The sequence below is a fragment of the Caloenas nicobarica genome, chromosome 3, assembly GCF_036013445.1.
Source record: "Caloenas nicobarica isolate bCalNic1 chromosome 3, bCalNic1.hap1, whole genome shotgun sequence".
NCBI lineage: Eukaryota > Metazoa > Chordata > Aves > Columbiformes > Columbidae > Caloenas > Caloenas nicobarica.
The window spans coordinates 60,549,690-60,567,205 of record NC_088247.1 but is presented as its reverse complement, the minus strand read 5'-3'; the positions used below and the strand labels follow the sequence as shown (position 1 = coordinate 60,567,205).

The 17,516-nt window shown below is 39.7% G+C and overlaps 1 protein-coding gene across 1 annotated transcript in view; it reads left to right on the top strand.

The window, feature by feature from the left end:
- Positions 1–17,516, top strand: part of AHI1 (Abelson helper integration site 1) — a 96,098-nt gene that overhangs the window by 46,733 nt on the left and 31,849 nt on the right. The window lies entirely within an intron of this gene.

The following is a 17,516-nucleotide window of genomic DNA, read 5'->3' as shown; positions in this document are numbered from 1 at the left end:
GAAGAAGTCTTGTGAGTAGCAGTTGAGGGAACCAGGGCTGTTCAGCCTGGAGAAAAGGAGGCTGAGGGGAGACCTTATCGCTCTCTGCAACTACCTGACAGGAGGTTGTAGCATGGAGGGTGTTGGTCTCTTCTCCCAGGTAACAAGTGATAGGACAAGGGGAAATGGCTTCAAGTTGCACCAGGGGAGGTTTAGATTGGATATTAGGAAACATCTCTTCATGGAAAGGGTTGTCAGGCATTGGAACAGGCTGCCCAGGGAAGTGGTGGAGTCAAAATCTCTGGAGGTGTTTAAAAGATGCGTAGATGTGGTGCTCAGGGGGCATAGTTTAGTGATACTTGGCAGTGTTAGGTTAATGTTTGGGCTTGATGATCTTAAAGGTTTTTTCCAACCACAACTATTCTGTGATTTTGAGAAGAAGGTAAGCAATGAATTGATGCATTTTTGTCATACATACTTTGCTAAAAATATCTGTTGCATTGCTAATCACAATATTTAATAATAAAATTGATAATTTCACAGCTTTTTCTCTTTTTTTGGGGGGTACCTGTAAAATAAGAAAGCAAATTGGAACCTTAGTTTTGAAGTGGTTTTGTTTTCTGTCCTTGAGAAGAGTAAAAGTAAGTCCAGAGGAGGGTGGAATATATGTTGGAACTAAGAACAGGGAATAGAGATTTAAAATGTAGATAATAAAGATAGGAATAGTCTTTATAATTATATAGAATTATCTCCTAAAGGCAGACAATTTTCTTCACAAGTCAAGTTATGATTACTTTTTCTGAACAGCAGCGGAAAAGTTCCTTAGCATGGATTGAAAGATTGACCACTAGTCTCAGAATTGCTCTTAGTTACTAATTCACAATGCAGATGGCCATGCACCAATTAACTTCTTCATTTCCATTTTCCACCTTAACAAAAGAGCTCAGAGCCATAACAATATTAATCTATCGCACAACAGCTGCTTATTGTTTCCATAGTGTGTAAATCTTACAGAAACAGTAGAATATATTTGCTGTCTTACATATTGTGGATATTTAAAATAAGTGGACTAACCCTTTAAAGAACATGAACATATACTTTAAGTTTTTTTAAATGGCTATACCTAATAGTGCTCAAACAAGCACATTTTGTTGTCTTGAGTTTTAGTTCATGCAGAAGCACATATAAGTATGTTGATGGAGACTTCTTGAATAGCATGAGCAAACATAAAATATGTTGTAGCTGTTCATGTGTGCTCCCAATGTAGCTGTTTCCAAAACTGACTTCCAAAACTGACTAATACTTGAAGGTGATCTACAGGTAGGGGATATTATTTATGCAAGGGAATCACACAGAATCACAGAATGTTAGGGATTGGAAGGGACCTCAAAAGATCATCTAGTCCAATCCCCCTGCCAGAGCAGGAACACCTAGGTGAGGTTACACAGGAAGGCGTCCAGGCGAGTTTTGAATGTCTCCAGAGAAGGAGAATCCACAACCCCCCTGGGCAGCCTGTTCCAGTGTTCCGTCACCCTCACTGAGAAGAAGTTTCTTGTCAAATTTAAGTGGAACCTCTTGTGTTCCAGCTTGAACCCATTACCTCTTGTCTTACTGTTGGTTGTCACCGAGAAGAGCCTGGCTCCATCCTCGTGACACCCACCCTTTATATATTTATAAACATTAATGAGGTCACCCCTCAGTCTCCTCTTCTCCAAGCTAAAGAGACCCAGCTCCCTCAGCCTTTCCTCATAAGGGAGATGCTCCACTCCCTTCATCATCTTCGTGGCCCTGCGCTGGACTCTCTCCAGCAGTTCCCTGTCCTTCTTGAACTGAGGGGCCCAGAACTGGACACAATATTCCAGATGAGGTCTCACCAGGGCAGAGTAGAGGGGAAGGAGAACCTCTCTTGACCTACTAACCACCCCCCTTCTAATACACCCCAGGATGCCATTGGCCTTCTTGGCCACAAGGGCACAGTGCTGGCTCATGGTCATCCTGCTGTCCACCAGGACCCCCAGGTCCCTTTCCCCTGCACTGCTCTCTAATAGGTCATTCCCCAACCTATACTGGAACCTGGGGTTGTTCCTGCCCAGATGCAAGACTCTACATTTCCCCTTGTTATATTTCATTAAATTTTTCCCCGCCCAACTCTCTAGCCTGTCCAGATCTCACTGGATGGCAGCACAGCCCTCTGGCGTGTCAGCCACTCCTCCCAGCTTGGTGTTATCAGCAAACTTGCTGATAGTACACTCAATTCCCTCATCCAAGTCATTGATGAATATATTGAACAGTATTGGTCCCAGAACTGACCCTTGAGGCACTCCACTAGATACAGGCCTCCAACCAGACTCTGCCCCATTGATCACAACTCTCTGGCTTCTCTCCTTCAGCCAGTTTGCAGTCCACCTCACTACCCGATCATCCAGTCCACAGTTCCTCAGTTTTGCCGTGAGGATGCTGTGGGAGACGGTGTCAAATGCTTTGCTGAAGTCAAGGTAGACCACATCCACTGCTCTGCCATCGTCAATCCACCTTGTTACGTCTTCATAAAAGGCTATGAGGTTGGTCAAACACGACTTCCCCTTGGTGAAGCCGTGTTGACTGTCCCTGATGACCCTCTTATCCTTGATATGTCTTAAGATGGCACCAAGGATAAGGTGTTCCATCACTTTCCCAGGGATGGAGGTGAGGCTGACTGGTCTATAGTTGCCCGGGTCCTCCTTCTTGCCCTTTTTGAAGACCGGAGTGACATTTGCTTTCCTCCAGTCCTCAGGCACCTCTCCTGTTTCCCAAGACTTGGCAAAGATGATGGAGAGCGGTCCAGCAATGACTTCAGCCAGCTCCCTCAGCACCCGCGGGTGCATCCCATCTGGACCCATGGATTTATGGATGTCCAGATTGCTTAACTGGTCCCTAACCCAGTCCTCATCAACTGAGGCAGACTCCTCCATTGCCCTGCCTTCCTCTGGGGCCTCAGGGGTACGGGGCTCCTCAGGACAGCCTCCGGCAGAGTAGACAGAGACAAAGAAAGCATTCAGTAATTCTGCCTTCTCTGTATCTTCTGTCACCAGGGCACCCACCCCATTCATCAGTGGGCCTACATTGCCTCTGGTGTTAGTTTTATCTGCCATGTATTTGAAGAAGCTCTTTCTGTTGTCCTTGACCCCTCTCGCCAGGTTTAACTCTAAGGAGGCCTTAGCTTTCCTAGTTGCCTCCCTACATCCTCTGACAACAGCCTTATGTTCTTCCCAAGTGGCCAGCCCCTCCTTCCATGATCTGTAAACTCTCCTCTTCCACTTGAGCTTACCCAGCAGTTCCCTGTTTAACCACGCAGGTCTCCTGGCTCCCCTCCTTGACTTCCTGCGCGTCGGGATGCACTGATCTTGAGCTTGGTAGAAGCAGTCCCTGAAAGTTAACCAACTATCTTGGGCCCCTTTACCTTCAAGCAGCCTTGCCCACGGGATTTCCTCCAGCAATTGTTTGAAAAGACCAAAGTCGGCCCTGCTGAAGTCCAGGGTTGCAATTCTGCTCGGTATTCTGCTCCCACCACAGGAGATTCTGAACTCCACCATCTCATGGTCACTGCAACCAAGGCAGCCCCCCACCTTTACTGCTTCGACCAGACCCTCCTTGTTAGCGAGCACGAGATCCAGCAGCGCACCTCTCCTAGTCGGCTCCTCCACCATTTGCATCAGAAAGTTATCGTCAATGCACTGGAGGAACCTCCTAGACTGAGGCTGGCTGGCTGAGTAGTCCTTCCAGCAAACATCAGGGTAGTTAAAATCCCCCATAACAACCAGAGCCTGTGACTGTGAGGCCACGCTCAGCTGTCCGTAGAAGGCCTCATCAACTTCCTCACCCTGATCTGGTGGCCTGTAATAGACTCCCACAACAGTGTCACCCCTGCCAGCCTGCCCCTTAATTCTCACCCACAGACTCTCAACTCGCTCCTCAACCGCACCTGGACAGTACTCTATACATTGTAGTTGCTCTCTCACGTAAAGAGCAACTCCACCACCACGCTTGGCTGGCCTGTCTTTCCTGAAAAGGGCATAGCCATCCATGACCACATTCCAGTCATGTGAGCTGTCCCACCATGTCTCTGTTAATGCCACCAGAAGTATAGTAAAAAAAAAGATACATTTTAATGGTCTTTCAACAGTCCATGAAAGCAATGAAAAAAATGAAGAACTTTAGGGGAAAAAGACCATACAAATACTAGTGGACCACAACTGAAATAGGTTTGCCTATGAGAAAATATTTTAAAATCCTAAATTACATTTGTCATTTTGGGGGCCTCCAGATTGTTCTGCTGTGATAGGGTGAGAAAGATTTACTCAGCTATTTCAACTTTACCCATTGCTTTTAAAGTGTGAAGATAGGTGCTTGTCTTCATAGCTCCTAACTGCCAGTTTAATTTTCCTTTTGAATAATAGAAAATCTCTACTTAAACAGATCTATTGATTTATGGATTGTGCTGGAAGCACAAAACCTTTCTTTTCTGTGTTGGTTTCATATACACAATACATATGCTTTTCTGTACTTAAGTTATTGGAATATTGCATTGTTAACAACTGCTTGTAATACAGAGATTCTTCATTTTTGTCCAGCAGATGGTTGCATATTCTTGAGGGTTATGTTGTTAGTTATTCAGTCTTCTCAATCTCACACTTTCCTGTCACATTTTGCTGTGTATTTAATGCTTCTTAAAGCAGAATGCAAAATTCCCATTACAGTAAAGTCCCTACAGGCAGCATGTGTAAAGCTCTGTTAGCAGTCTTTTTAACCATGTCACTGGTGTATGTGCATGCTATATTAACTTGATAAGGTTGTAGATGATGTCTTGTGATATGGACAGTGTAGTAGGCTGGATACATGTAGCACTTTCTTCTTTTAACAAGATGATTTAATTATTTAGGTAGAAACTGTGGAGAAACGGGGTGTCCATATTTGTAATTTATGCGTAGTAGCAGTAATACTGCAGATCTTTCGGGACTTTTAGATCTTTTTTTATCCAGATATGTTTGCAGAAATAGCTCTAAGTAATTTTGTAATACTTAAAAAAGTAATATTCACTACTATGTATTTTAAACATGCCTGTTGATTTTAGCAGATGGGTTCTGTATACTCACAAACATAGCATGTTTCGGCTTTTCTTCAAGTGCATACTTTCACATGTACATAGGGTTTCATGAAGCCCCAGTTCATGTTCTGCTATTTACCTTCCTCACTTCCCTCAAGATCACTTATCTCGTGGTCACTAAGGCAGGGCTGCTTTTGTCTTCAACCAGTCCTGCCTTATTCATTATTAGCGTACTCAGGGGAGCAGCCCCATTAGTCAGCCTGTCTAGCATCTGCATTAAAAAGTTGTCCCCAGTGCATTCCAGAAGTCTAAATGGCTTGTAGCCTGTGTTTGTGTCTCTCTAGCAGAGATTGAGGTGGATAAAAACCTCCATGAGAGTCAGGGCTTGTGATGGTGAGACTTCTCGCTCTATTTAAAGAAGGCTTTATCCACTTCCTCTTCTTGATCAGGCAGACTGTAGCAGGTGCCTCCCACAATGCCCATATTTTTGACATCTCTTCCAATTCTGACCCATAGACTCTTGAAGAACCTGTCACCTGCTCCGTAGCTCTGCGCATTTGAGCCTCTCCTCCCTTCCCTACAGCACTCACCATTCTTGTCTTCTCTATCAGTCCTTCCTAAAGAGCCTGTCTCCACAGGCTCTCACAATACTCCAGTCAAACAGTAAGAAACATACAGATATAAGTATTTTATTTGAAGGAAAAATTCATGAAACACTGAAAATATGTTTCAGTGCCATTTATCATTCTAATATAGCCCCTTCCCTCAGCAACACTATTTTGTGAAAGCAAACTTGAGTTACTTGGAAACCACTTGGGTTCCTATGTCCCTGAATTTTCATGGGGTCATAGCAAAGATGCTTCTTATTTCAGTCTTCCCTTTGTTCTATAATGTTTTAGAGACTTCACTGAGCACCTCTTTCTGATTATTTAAGTAATTTTTTAAAAAGGTGAACTGTTATCTTTATGAAGTGACTCCACGTAGAGTTAAACAATCTGCTAGAGATTGGTTTTCTGCATGCTCAGCTGCTGTAACTTCCAACTAGTATCAGATCCTTCCTTGTCTCCTTAAAAATTTTGCTCAGTTATGTTGTTTTTATCCGTGATCTTGAGTTTTACATGTGATGCTTAGATATCCTAACTTTGTTCGAAATCAAATAATTTGTGGTTTAATCATCAAATAGAGGGCTTCAGTGCCTTTCACAAGCACAGAATGATCTTTATGTGAGATGAGTAAAGTCAATATCATGGTATCATTGTCGTGGGAAGGCAACTCTGGAAACCATGTAGCCCAACTCTCCTGCTAAAAGCAGGTTCACCTAGAGTAGGGTGCTCAAGACCACATCCAGTTGGGTTTTGAATATCTGGAAAGGTGGAGACTCCACAACGTCCATGGACAGCGCATTACAATGTTTGACCATTTTCGCAGTAAAGGTTTTTTTTGTGTATTTTAGTCTGCATTGGTGCATGGGATTATTCCTCCCGAATGCAGAACTTTGCATGTCCCTTTAGTTGAACTTTGTGAGGTTCTTGGTGGCCCATTTCTGCAGCCTGTCAAGATCCCTCTGAATGGCAGTACATCCCTCGGGTGTTTCAGCCACTACTCCCAGTTTTTTATCGTCTGTAGACTTGCTGAGGGTGCACTCGGTCCCATCATCCAGGTCATTAATGGAGATGTTAAACAGTATGGACCCCAGTATCAACCCCTGAAGTGCACCACTAGTGACTAGTCTCCAGTTAGATACCATGCAAGTGCTTACAAACCTTCGATCGCTGTAGCTCAGCCAGTTTTCAGTCTGCTGCGCTGCCTGCCTGCATAGTCCATACTCCATCAGGTTGTCTATGAGAATCTTTTGGAAGGCAGTGTTGAAAGTCTTGCTAAATTCAAGGTTAACAACATCTACTGCTTTTCCATGAATGCTATAGAATGCTGTGTGAGACATTTAAAGTTTTGTCAAGAGTATGGTTAGGATTACTAGAAAAAACTAATGAGTTTCGACAAATAGTAATTAGCCAAGTAGGTACCACAAAGCAGATACAAGACATGGATGAACTTGTTTCTTACACTTTAAGTACAAAACACGTCATTAGGAAGATTTCTTAAAATTTAACAAAATTAATTTAAATTTAAGGAAATGTATTGTCTACCTTCTCGCAAAGATTGTGTCAAATTTGAGAGGAAGGCACAGAATTTAGATTTTTCTTACTGTCCATCCTGATAAGCTGTCAGTCAGAATTTTTCATCGAGCGTGTTACTCATGTTGCCAAATCAGGAGTTTTTTGTGTCTACCTCAGTAAAGCTGCATTTGTGCAGAGAACTTTTTCAATCATTTGGAAAGTTTGCTAGATGTGTGTCTTTAGAGAAAGTCATCTACTTTGAGTTTTGCCTTTGTAATTTGGATTCATGAAGTCTTACAGCTGGTCCTATTTTTTACTCAAATTTTGCCTTGTTGTATATATAGCAGATTATTCTTACTTGATTATTGTACTAAGTGCACTAAGTACACTTTAGGGAATCTGTCCCTAAAAAGTATGTGATGGTTAAGCTTGCTGAACTTTTTTTTTTTTTTTTTGTAACAAGAAAATTTGTCTAGGACTTGCCTTTGATAGTCAGAATTGAGGATATACCTTCCTTGTGCTGTATAGCTCTGCTTATACTTCAGTGCTAGTTTTTTCATACCCATTCTGTGGTCCTATTCTGCAGCACCGCACTGTAGCATCATCCAGGACCTCGTCTTAGACATTCCTAGCTTTTCCTTGTTGTGTTCTCATCTTCGTACTTTCTTCCAGGATAACCCATTTCCTAGTTGTTATTTTTTAAACAAATAAGGAAGTAGCAAAAGCTCCAGCTTTCAGTTACCCATTCTCTGAGACATTAAAATCCCCTCTGGTTTATTTGCCTTCCCTCCATAAGATTGTGAACGTCTTTGGACAGTGAAATCACCTTCCTATACTCTCAGACACTGTTTTGCAGATCCATGGCACGCCGTGAAAGGAACGGCCTGCTTTTTTAGGCTCTGTTCAACAGTGACTCTTCAGTAACTCCCACTGTGCTCAGGGCATGTTTTCTAAAATAAGTTTTAGGTTTCAAGTAATTGTAATTAGCAGTGACCCTAATTGTTAACTATGTGGGAGATTGAAGCTCGGCTGTAAATACTGCACAGATCTTTCCACCAAAATTTTGACTTCAATAAAACCAGTTATTATAATTAAACTTGCTCCTGAAAATTAATTACGTATGTGCTAGAAACGTGATGGTTCTTGTATCTTTAAAAAAATCTCCAAAACAAAACACACAACGCTTTGGCAGGGTTGAGAACAATTAGAAATTTTCTCTGCATTAACACAACTGACAGTCAAAGGTGTTTTCCACCTATCTGTATAAAGGGAAAGCTTCAAAGCACTTTTTCTTGCTCTCAGAAGATATTAACAAAACTGACTTTACATTTAAGTCCTGTTATATTTGATAACTATTTAAAACTCCTTTTTTTCAGTCTCAAGCAAACAGTGAAATAGGTTACGACATCAAAGACATGAAGAATATTTATGTATCAACTAAATTCTCTTAAAATACTATTTTGATTCTTGGTTTTTTTTAGAAGCCGAAAAAGGAGGTACATCAAGCAGCAAAATTCACATTTTTACAGAGAATACTGCAGAAACACTGTCAGAAGTTACACTCTCATATGTACATGGGTATCACTGATTAATTTTTTTTCAGTATTTCATACTTTCTCCCCAACTGTCTAATATCTCTCTTCAGTAATACCACAGTACTGGAGGACTTTAATGTTTTTATTTGTTTGTCTGGGAGGGTATTTGGCTTGCTTCTGACATAATTTTGTGCCACTCAAGAAAGAACGTGTGTAGAAAGATAGTTCAATGTGGCCTTATTCTTTTTGTCTCTTATTAAGAAACTGTTAGGGGAGGAAAAACTCACACAAACTACCATTGAAAATGTATCAAATGAAAAACGGAATTCCAGTTCCTTATTAGAATAGCTTGGTTTTCAAATTTGAGAATAAACAGTAACCAAATATCCTGAAGAGACTGAAGAGATATTAAAAAAGACGACAAAGTCTATATTAATTCAAAATTGCATGTATGTGTACTACATAGTTCAAGTGTAATGTGAAATACAACATTTGTAGTATATCTCTGGCCGTGTTTGAATACAAATTGGTAGCATTTTCAAAGAGGACTGAGAATATGGATTGACAGACAGAAGATGACTAAGAGAAAGCAAGCAGTACAGCCAGCAGCACTGCTGGCTTTCCCACGCTGCTGTGCCGAAGTTAGATAATGCTGACCTTGGGGGACCATTTGTGTTTAGTGAAAGTGCCAGTAGGAGCGCCAGTTGCAGAAGTCTGTTTACTGGGATCCAATCCATGCAGGCAAATTGAATTGCACACAGATCACTGAATATGTACCTTTTTCTTTTTTTTTTGATCCTAACATATTACTGTAAATACTGTATTTTATCAGATTCTAAAGTGGGAGTGAAATCTCTTCCTATTCATTTTTTTAAGAGAAATTGCTTGAGTGTGTGTAAAGGACTTCTTGTGGAGAATATAAACATAAGAAAAGAACTCCAGATTTTGTCTTGAAAGGATCTGGGTATTCGAAGATTCCATTCCCTGTTGAACTGTAATGTGTGTTGCCTCATTAGCTCACCCAACAGCTTCATTTAGATTTGCTGTGATGGGGAAAGCAATTAAGCCTGCAGGGCTGCACAGATCAGAGCTATGGAAATGGTATAGCAATTTGCCATAATTTCTAAGTCATTTTGAGATACTTCTTTTTAGCCCCACATCTTAAAACTGGGGCAGGAGCATATTGTGGTGAAGAGTACCAAATACATACCTAAAAGTGGTTCACTACACAGGCCATTAGTTGAAAGTAGTTAGAGTGTAATACAAGCTGCTCAGAGGAATAGGGGATGATGAAAACTAGTTTTCATTACTTTTATATAAGACAATGCTTACAAGAGGGAAGTAGGAATGCTTAATAATCTCACAAAGACGGTCTCTCAGTATCATTAGTATCAGTGACTCTACTGGGCTTTTTTCTGTGATATTGATTAGGAAAATATGAAGTGACATTGAGGCCTGTGCAAAAGGCTTTTAGTATTTTTTTTTTTTTCCCCTGGTGGTCTGATATGTTTATCTTTCCCTATTTATCCTTACTGCCACAGAGGGAGAAATGCAAGTTTCCTGTTCACCACGGGATGGTCGTAATGGTCTCAATGTGATCAGACAGTCCAGTGAGGCAAATATCTTTGATTAGTAGTCTGCTACCAGTTGTCTTCAAGCCTTAAACTGTATAGAAATACAGCACACTATTAGTATGTCCTGTAGAGGTGCTGCCAAAATAGAAAGTGGTCTAAGAATACATGAGAAGAAATGTTTGCAGAATCGTTAGCTTCCTGCAAGCTAAAGTCTGCTTATAGTAGATTATGTCATGTGTTTGAAAAGGGTGAATGTGCATTAAGGTGAAAGAAATATGTGCCCAGTACTTGCCTCTCACTTCTCAGTTATGTTTCTGTCTTTTAATACAATTTGCTGTTTTCCTGCGATGTCATGTATTTGAAGAATTGATCCTGCCCGTCACATTTTTCAGAAATTTAAGCTTTTAAAAACTTTCAAGACAATTCTTCTAACATTTTTATAAGAATGGAATTTTTTTGAAATGTGGCCTTTTCATTTAATTCTAATGGGACAGTTTTCCAAAAAAATTGAGAATTTTGCCTGTAGTTTTCCTTTGCATTCCTAAATGTAGACATATGAATTGCTTTTTGTCATTATAACAAGTATCTAATTGCAGCTTTAAAGAATTCTCACATTTTGCTGTTACTTGTAGAACTCAATTGCTTCTATTACAACTCTTTGATTGGATCAGTTTTCCTTCTTTTGGAAACTGAATTACTTAAACATCCCCACTCACCCCAGTTTGGATAACAATAACACTTGAAAACTTTTATGAGAAAGTGCAGAAAAATAGCACTTTTAAAATGGACAAAGTTGGCTTGTTTTAGTCCCTAATTTTTTGAGTATGTTATACTGGGGTTTTTTTCTCCTATTAATCAAAGATTATACCTTTACATTCATTACAAGGATTTATTTTAACTATAAAGCACTGCATAATCACAGAGAAATTATTATAACAGATTAAGTTTTAGATCAAATTACCAGATTTGTCTCCTTACTTTTTGAAAGAGGGAAAGAGAACTGTAAAAAAAGTAAAGTACCAGCTAAACACCACAGATTGGATCTTCAGCAAGTGTGAACTGACTTAACTGCACTGAAATTAGGTAAAAATATTTTTACCAAAGCAGAAGAGCATTAGGTCTAAAATGCTTTTTATATATATCTATGTGCCGATTTGAATGGGAACTCCCCTGGGGAAAATGATCATTCATTTTAAGATATTTGTATCTCTCACTCTTACTTAGGGGAAAAGTATAAGAGAGAAGGAAGAAAGAAAATAAAACTTTTATTATTAGTAGTAGTATTATTTGCTCATAGCAGAATGGGAGAACTGAAAAATTTAACCTAAAATATTTTTCTCAGTTTTCTTTTAGAACAATAGAAATATTCATCACAAGATTTATTTTTTTTCCATTCCTTTCTGGTTCTTTTATAAGCTATTTTGCTATAACATTTACATTTTGAAGAAACTGTGTCTCAGTTTCCTCAGCGCAAATAGTTTATGAAGGCTTGGTTGTCACCTGCAGCCAACCTTTGCATGTACCTCCCTGACCTTATTCCTTCTGCTCCATCACTAGAGCCATCTCTGGGATGTTCCACCTTGCAGCTGACTTTGGCAGTAAATAAAAGTTGAGAGTATCAGGACACAGCCATGCCCTCACTGTAGCTCACAGGCAGCTCAGGTGATTCTGCAGGGGAAAGAACTTCCTTAGAGCTCTGTGCCCTACTGTGCCACTAGCATCTGTTGCCAATGTCAAAGTTTTGGCTCAAGGCACAAATACGGGACCTTGTTTTAAGGTAGAAAAGCTGAGTGTTTATTTATAAAATGAGTAGTAAAAATTATTTTTTAATTTGAAAACAAAAAGTGCATAAATAGATTCATGTAACCACAAAAATGTTCCAACAATATAGTAAAGACATGGAGACAAAACCATTAACATTAATGACAATCTAGTTCTTCTATTTTAAAAGGTTGGTTATCCAGTTTCCTCTATCTGATTGATAAGATGTTATAAATGTCAGAAGAGTTTGCATTTTCTAGTTAAACTTGCTAGAATTGTTTATACTGAGATCAAAGATACACATGTTCCTTTATTATATGTTCTTTTTCATGTTTCTTCTAGGCAAGTTAATTAAAATATTTCACTAAAAATTGCACTAAATACAGAACACAATAACAGCAATCTTTGAAGATTCCAAAAACTTTATCGAAAGAACACCATTTATATTTACGTGAAATTGGTGTATGGTAGGATAATTACTGCTGTGCCTTCAGGCTAAAGGAAGTACTCTCAGCCAAATTATACAAGGGTGTGGATTAAATGAAGCATTACTCTCTGTTTGGCAGCAGTGGATATAGATTGCAAAATCAGGGTGTGACGTAGTACTGTGGAAAGACTCTGCCAGAAGTGATTTGGCCTGAGTGTGCCCTTACTTTCTCAATTATGTGGATCCTAAAACAACCAAGTCTAATTAATTCCTAAGTAGAGAGGTCCTGTTAACTGTTTTCAGTCTGAGCTTGTCTGTACTTTCAAATGGAGCTTGTCTGTAATTTTAGAGCAATTGAGCCAGAAGGCAGCAAGTGTTGACAACATGCTGCTTAAATGCAATTCTAGCTGGTTTCAGAGGTGGAAACAGTTGTTCCACCCGTGGGCTGTGCAGTCAAATACCAATTCACTGTCCGGCAGAAAGTTCGGATCGACAAGGGTGTTGTCTATACAGCAATAAGCATGAGCGAATAAGATGAGGAAATTGCTCCCTCCTTGTATTGCTCCAATCCTTCTGTGCCTGTCATTTCCGGAGGAGCTGGGAGGGCTGTGCTGAAGTCCCAGTGGCAGCCATGGTGCACAGGAGGGAGGCATCTTCCTCTCCCAAGAGGAGACCCAGGTCCTTTGACTTCATTCCTGGTTTTGACAAGTGAGCAAAACCAGGGTACGTTTAAAAAAAAAAAAAAAATCCGTACTTTTAAGATATATTATCCATCCTCTTTTGGTATACATACCTACTTTTTCAACTATATTAAAATGCCTTTGCTAATTTTGTAGATAGATTTTTATCTGCGTGAAACAACTAAACTTTCATGGATTCATATGCAACTTGTTACCCTCGTTGCTGAAGAACCAAGTTCAGTAAGAGCAAGCTTCCCTCACATGATTCATTCTACTAATACACCACCTTTTAAATTGATTTTTGATCCATATTATGCACTGCCATAGTCTGTGGTACCAATGTAGCTTGATACTGATGGTGTTGGTCCTGTGGAAACTAATGGTAGAGGATGGTGGCTTGGGAAAAGATTAAGCAAGCAGAAGGCATGTACAGAGAAATGGAGGTCTCAAAGGTTGCTGTTGTCACACAACCTAGTGACTCGGTATTATTTACAGAGCTGGCCTCAATCACACACAGAATCACAGAATGGTTGGCATTGGAAGGGACCTCTGGAGATCATCTAGTCCAACCAACCTGCTAAAGCAGGTTCACCAGAGTAGATCGCACAGGAATGTGTCCAGCTGGGCTTTGAATGTCTCCAGAGGAGGAGACTCCACAACCTCTCTGGGCAGCCCGTTCCAGGGCTCTGGCACCCTCAAAGTAAAGAAGTTTCTCCTCGTATTCAGAGCAGAGGGGGAGGATAACCTCCCTCGACCTGCTGGTCACACTCTTCCTCGTGTACCCCAGGACACCATTGGCCTTCTTGGCCACAAGGGCCGAGATCCTCTCCCAGGACTTGAGCCCACCCTGCAGCAGTTGTGGCTCAATCACCCATCCCCAAGGGGATTTTCTTTATGGATCTGTATCAAGAGCAGCTCCAAACAGCCCTTAATGGAGCAAAATTGAGCTCTCCCACATGGCTCTGACCTGTCCCAGCTCCAGCATGTGTCAATGTCCTGCTTTGATCCAGATGGAATAAGAGATTCACTGGAGCCTGCTTCCTCACTATTAACTTGCTTTCTTGCTCACTGAAGGTTGTAAGCAACAGTAACTCATTGCTCGTGAGCTTCAAATGAGATGGTAGAATTGCCTTAAAACTCTACTCCTGGAAACCTGCACTTGGGTGCTTTCTGCGACCTTATGGCAGGCTCCAGTGAAGGAACAGATTACAGAGGTTCCATCCTCATTTTCCCCTCACCATTAGGGCTCAGTTTCTTCAGTTTTTACTTCCTCAGTGAGAGAAAAAAGATCTGAATGACACAAGAGCAATTCAAAAAAACTCTTTAGTCTTTCCTGCTCACTTGACCCCAGGCTTTGCTCTGGTGTGCTGGGCAGTCCATCTGCGGAAGATTCTTACTCAGACTGTATAGTCAATAGTATTTGAAACTCTATATCTCATCTGAAGATTGGTTCCAGCATATTGCATCCTCATATACTTATAGATATCACATCTTCTTTTTCTATGCTGTCAATATCTTCTGTTTTGAATAGATGGCCACTTTTTCCACTTCAGCTGTCTGTGCTAGCTTCTGGTGCCTCATTGATTGTTTTTTTTCCAGATTAGTTGAATGGTGTTGCAGTGACATATGTTGATAAAAGTCTTTTTAGAATCCATTCAGGGCCTGACTGGTCAAAGGAAGCAGACTGCGGCAGCTAATATGACAAAGACTAAAATATAGAAAATTGGAGCTTAACTAATAATATATGCAGAGCATCTATTGGTGTGGTAAATTGCCTAGTAGCAGAAAATGTTTTGAGAATTCTTTCACCAAACTTCTGGTTGTCACTATCCACCAGTAGAGCATAAGAAGTGATTTCCCTAGCTTTTTTTTTTTTTCCTAGCAAGGACTGTAACTTCTAAGATTCACTTTGGAAGATGTTGTATTTTCTACAACTTTCAGGTGAAGATCATAAATAGGCTCTGTTTTCCTACTCTGTGCACCTTTGAAGTTTCATTTATGGATAACCATATTTAAGGAGAGTTCACCTCTCTAATAAAAAAAAGGATGGGCTTACCCTTGAAGTTTTTTTTAAGCTGTCTCAGTTCAGAAGAGGTATCAGTGAGGTCTGTGAACTCTATTTGTTCAGGAGAATGTGTTCTAACAAAGCTTGTGATAACTTTTGTGTAGTGCACGTTGCTAGTTCAGGAACTTCTGTCCTATAAACCAGGTACAAGCTAAAACTGAATTGCTATTTGTCTCCTTTAAGCACTCAGAGTCACACTCTTGGAGTTTTCCATTTTAGAAATATATTCAGAACTTTTGTATTATATATTATTAATTAGTGGTAACTTTTCACCTTTTATGTCCAGCAGTTCAATTTAACAATATGTTCAGCCCAATTGTATTTGCTTCAGATTTGGCTGCTTTTGTATAAAAAGCAGAACCAACAGTAGAAGAAGGATAAAAGTGCTACTGCTATTGGGAAAATCCAGAGTGCAGCACCCACCTGATACACATCTATAATATACCACATCATGCGTACCTTGATAACAGTAATTTATTGAAAAGTTTTCTTCCTTGTGCTAAAGAGCATAAAGGACTCTTCCAACTTTTTTTGTCTATTCATATGTGTAAAGCATCTTCAGCAATTGAATTTGTGGTTTGAATTAAAAACCTTCCTGCAAATCAGCTTTTCTCACCAAAACAAATAATTTTCAGGGTAAGTTCCAGGAATCCCACAAAGAGAACAAGGTGTGTCCAGGATTGTCTGTATCACCAGTTCTTGAGTTAATAATTTTGACCATGCAAATGTGCAAAAACCATCTAGGAAGTTTTAACAAGTGTGTGCTTTCATGTGAACAAGGCTATTAAGGAGTGCGTCTTGAGATTTCTAAATTTATAGTGTGTTGCTAGACAGTTTTCTGTGTTTTGTAAAGTTGTTTGGTCCTTCTGAAGAAACAAATGTTTGTGTAGCAGTTAGCAATTAAGTTCATTTTAAAGGCAGGTATTTCACAATGCATGCTGTATAGAAATGGGTTACTTTCATAATAAGCTATGGAGAACTTCCTATCCTGGAATATTCAGACCTCAGTAATGCCCTTTCTTGTACTGATGAGTATGAAAACTTTGCAGTTGCTGCTTTCATATGGATTTTGGATTATTCAACATGTAGTATGAGCATAGTCAGTAGTGGTTTTAGCTGCTGCTGTTAGTTAAACCAGAGAGGATGGGCGATGTAATTAAGCTTATACGTTAAAATACAGCAGTTTTTATCAGTTTCGCCTTACCTGTGTGATGTTATGAAAAAAGCTCTTGTTGTATTAAGTACTGAATCAAATTGTATTTCACGGTGCTATAGAAAATATTTAGTCAAATAGTATTTCTGTATTCATTCTGAATTTAATTTGCATTAATATTTTTGCTTGCATCTTTAGACTTGTTGTGCAAATATTCTTGTTTGTTAAATTCCTGTACAAATAAGATACTGTCATGGTTTAACCTCAGCTGGTAACTAAGCACCACGCAGCCAGAGAGAACTGGAAGAGTAAAAGTGAAAAAATTTGTGATTTGAGATAAAGACAGTTTCATAGGTAAAGCGAAAGCCACATGCACAAGCAAAGCAAAACAAGGGATTCATTCACTGCTTTCCATAGGCAGGCAGTTGTTCAGCATCTCCAGGGAAGCCGGACTCCATCACATGTAATGGTTACTTGGGATGTTCATTCCGAACATCCCAGGTTTAATAAAATATGAATTGTATGTCAATGTCATGGAATTTTCTGGTAAAATTTTCTCAAAATTAGTATTCCAGTACTGGCTAATTAAATTTAAAAAGTAGGCTGGGTACAAACTAGTGGCTGTTCTGGTCATGATAAAGACATGAAATATGAAGCTGACATTTTTTTCAATATAGTAAATACGATGTCACTGATACTATTTTTCCTTCAATGCAAATGTTAAGAAAATGCTACATATGTTCTTCAAGGAGTTACAAGATTTTTTTTTTTTTTTTGGTCAAGACTTGATTTGAAATTGCAAAGTTGCTGAGTAATATAGAAACTCAATAGTTCATGCAGTAACTGGCTATTTTTTCTTAGCTGAAAAGATTTGCATTGCAAAAATGTTAATGGCTGATTTTGAAAAGTGTGGTATTGTAAGCATATTTTCTTATTAACAGCTTTCCATTTGTAAAGCAACAGGCTAATTTGGTTTAAGTCACTGTGGGTAACTAGCCATTGCTGAATGTGGGAGGAACTATGCAAAGTAAATTACTTTGTTTTCCTTCCTTGCATAAGTCTCGTTCTTTGTCTTTTATCCCTAGTCAAATGTTTTTTAAAGATGTGACTAGACCTCTTGAGGTCAGTAGATACTTTATTTT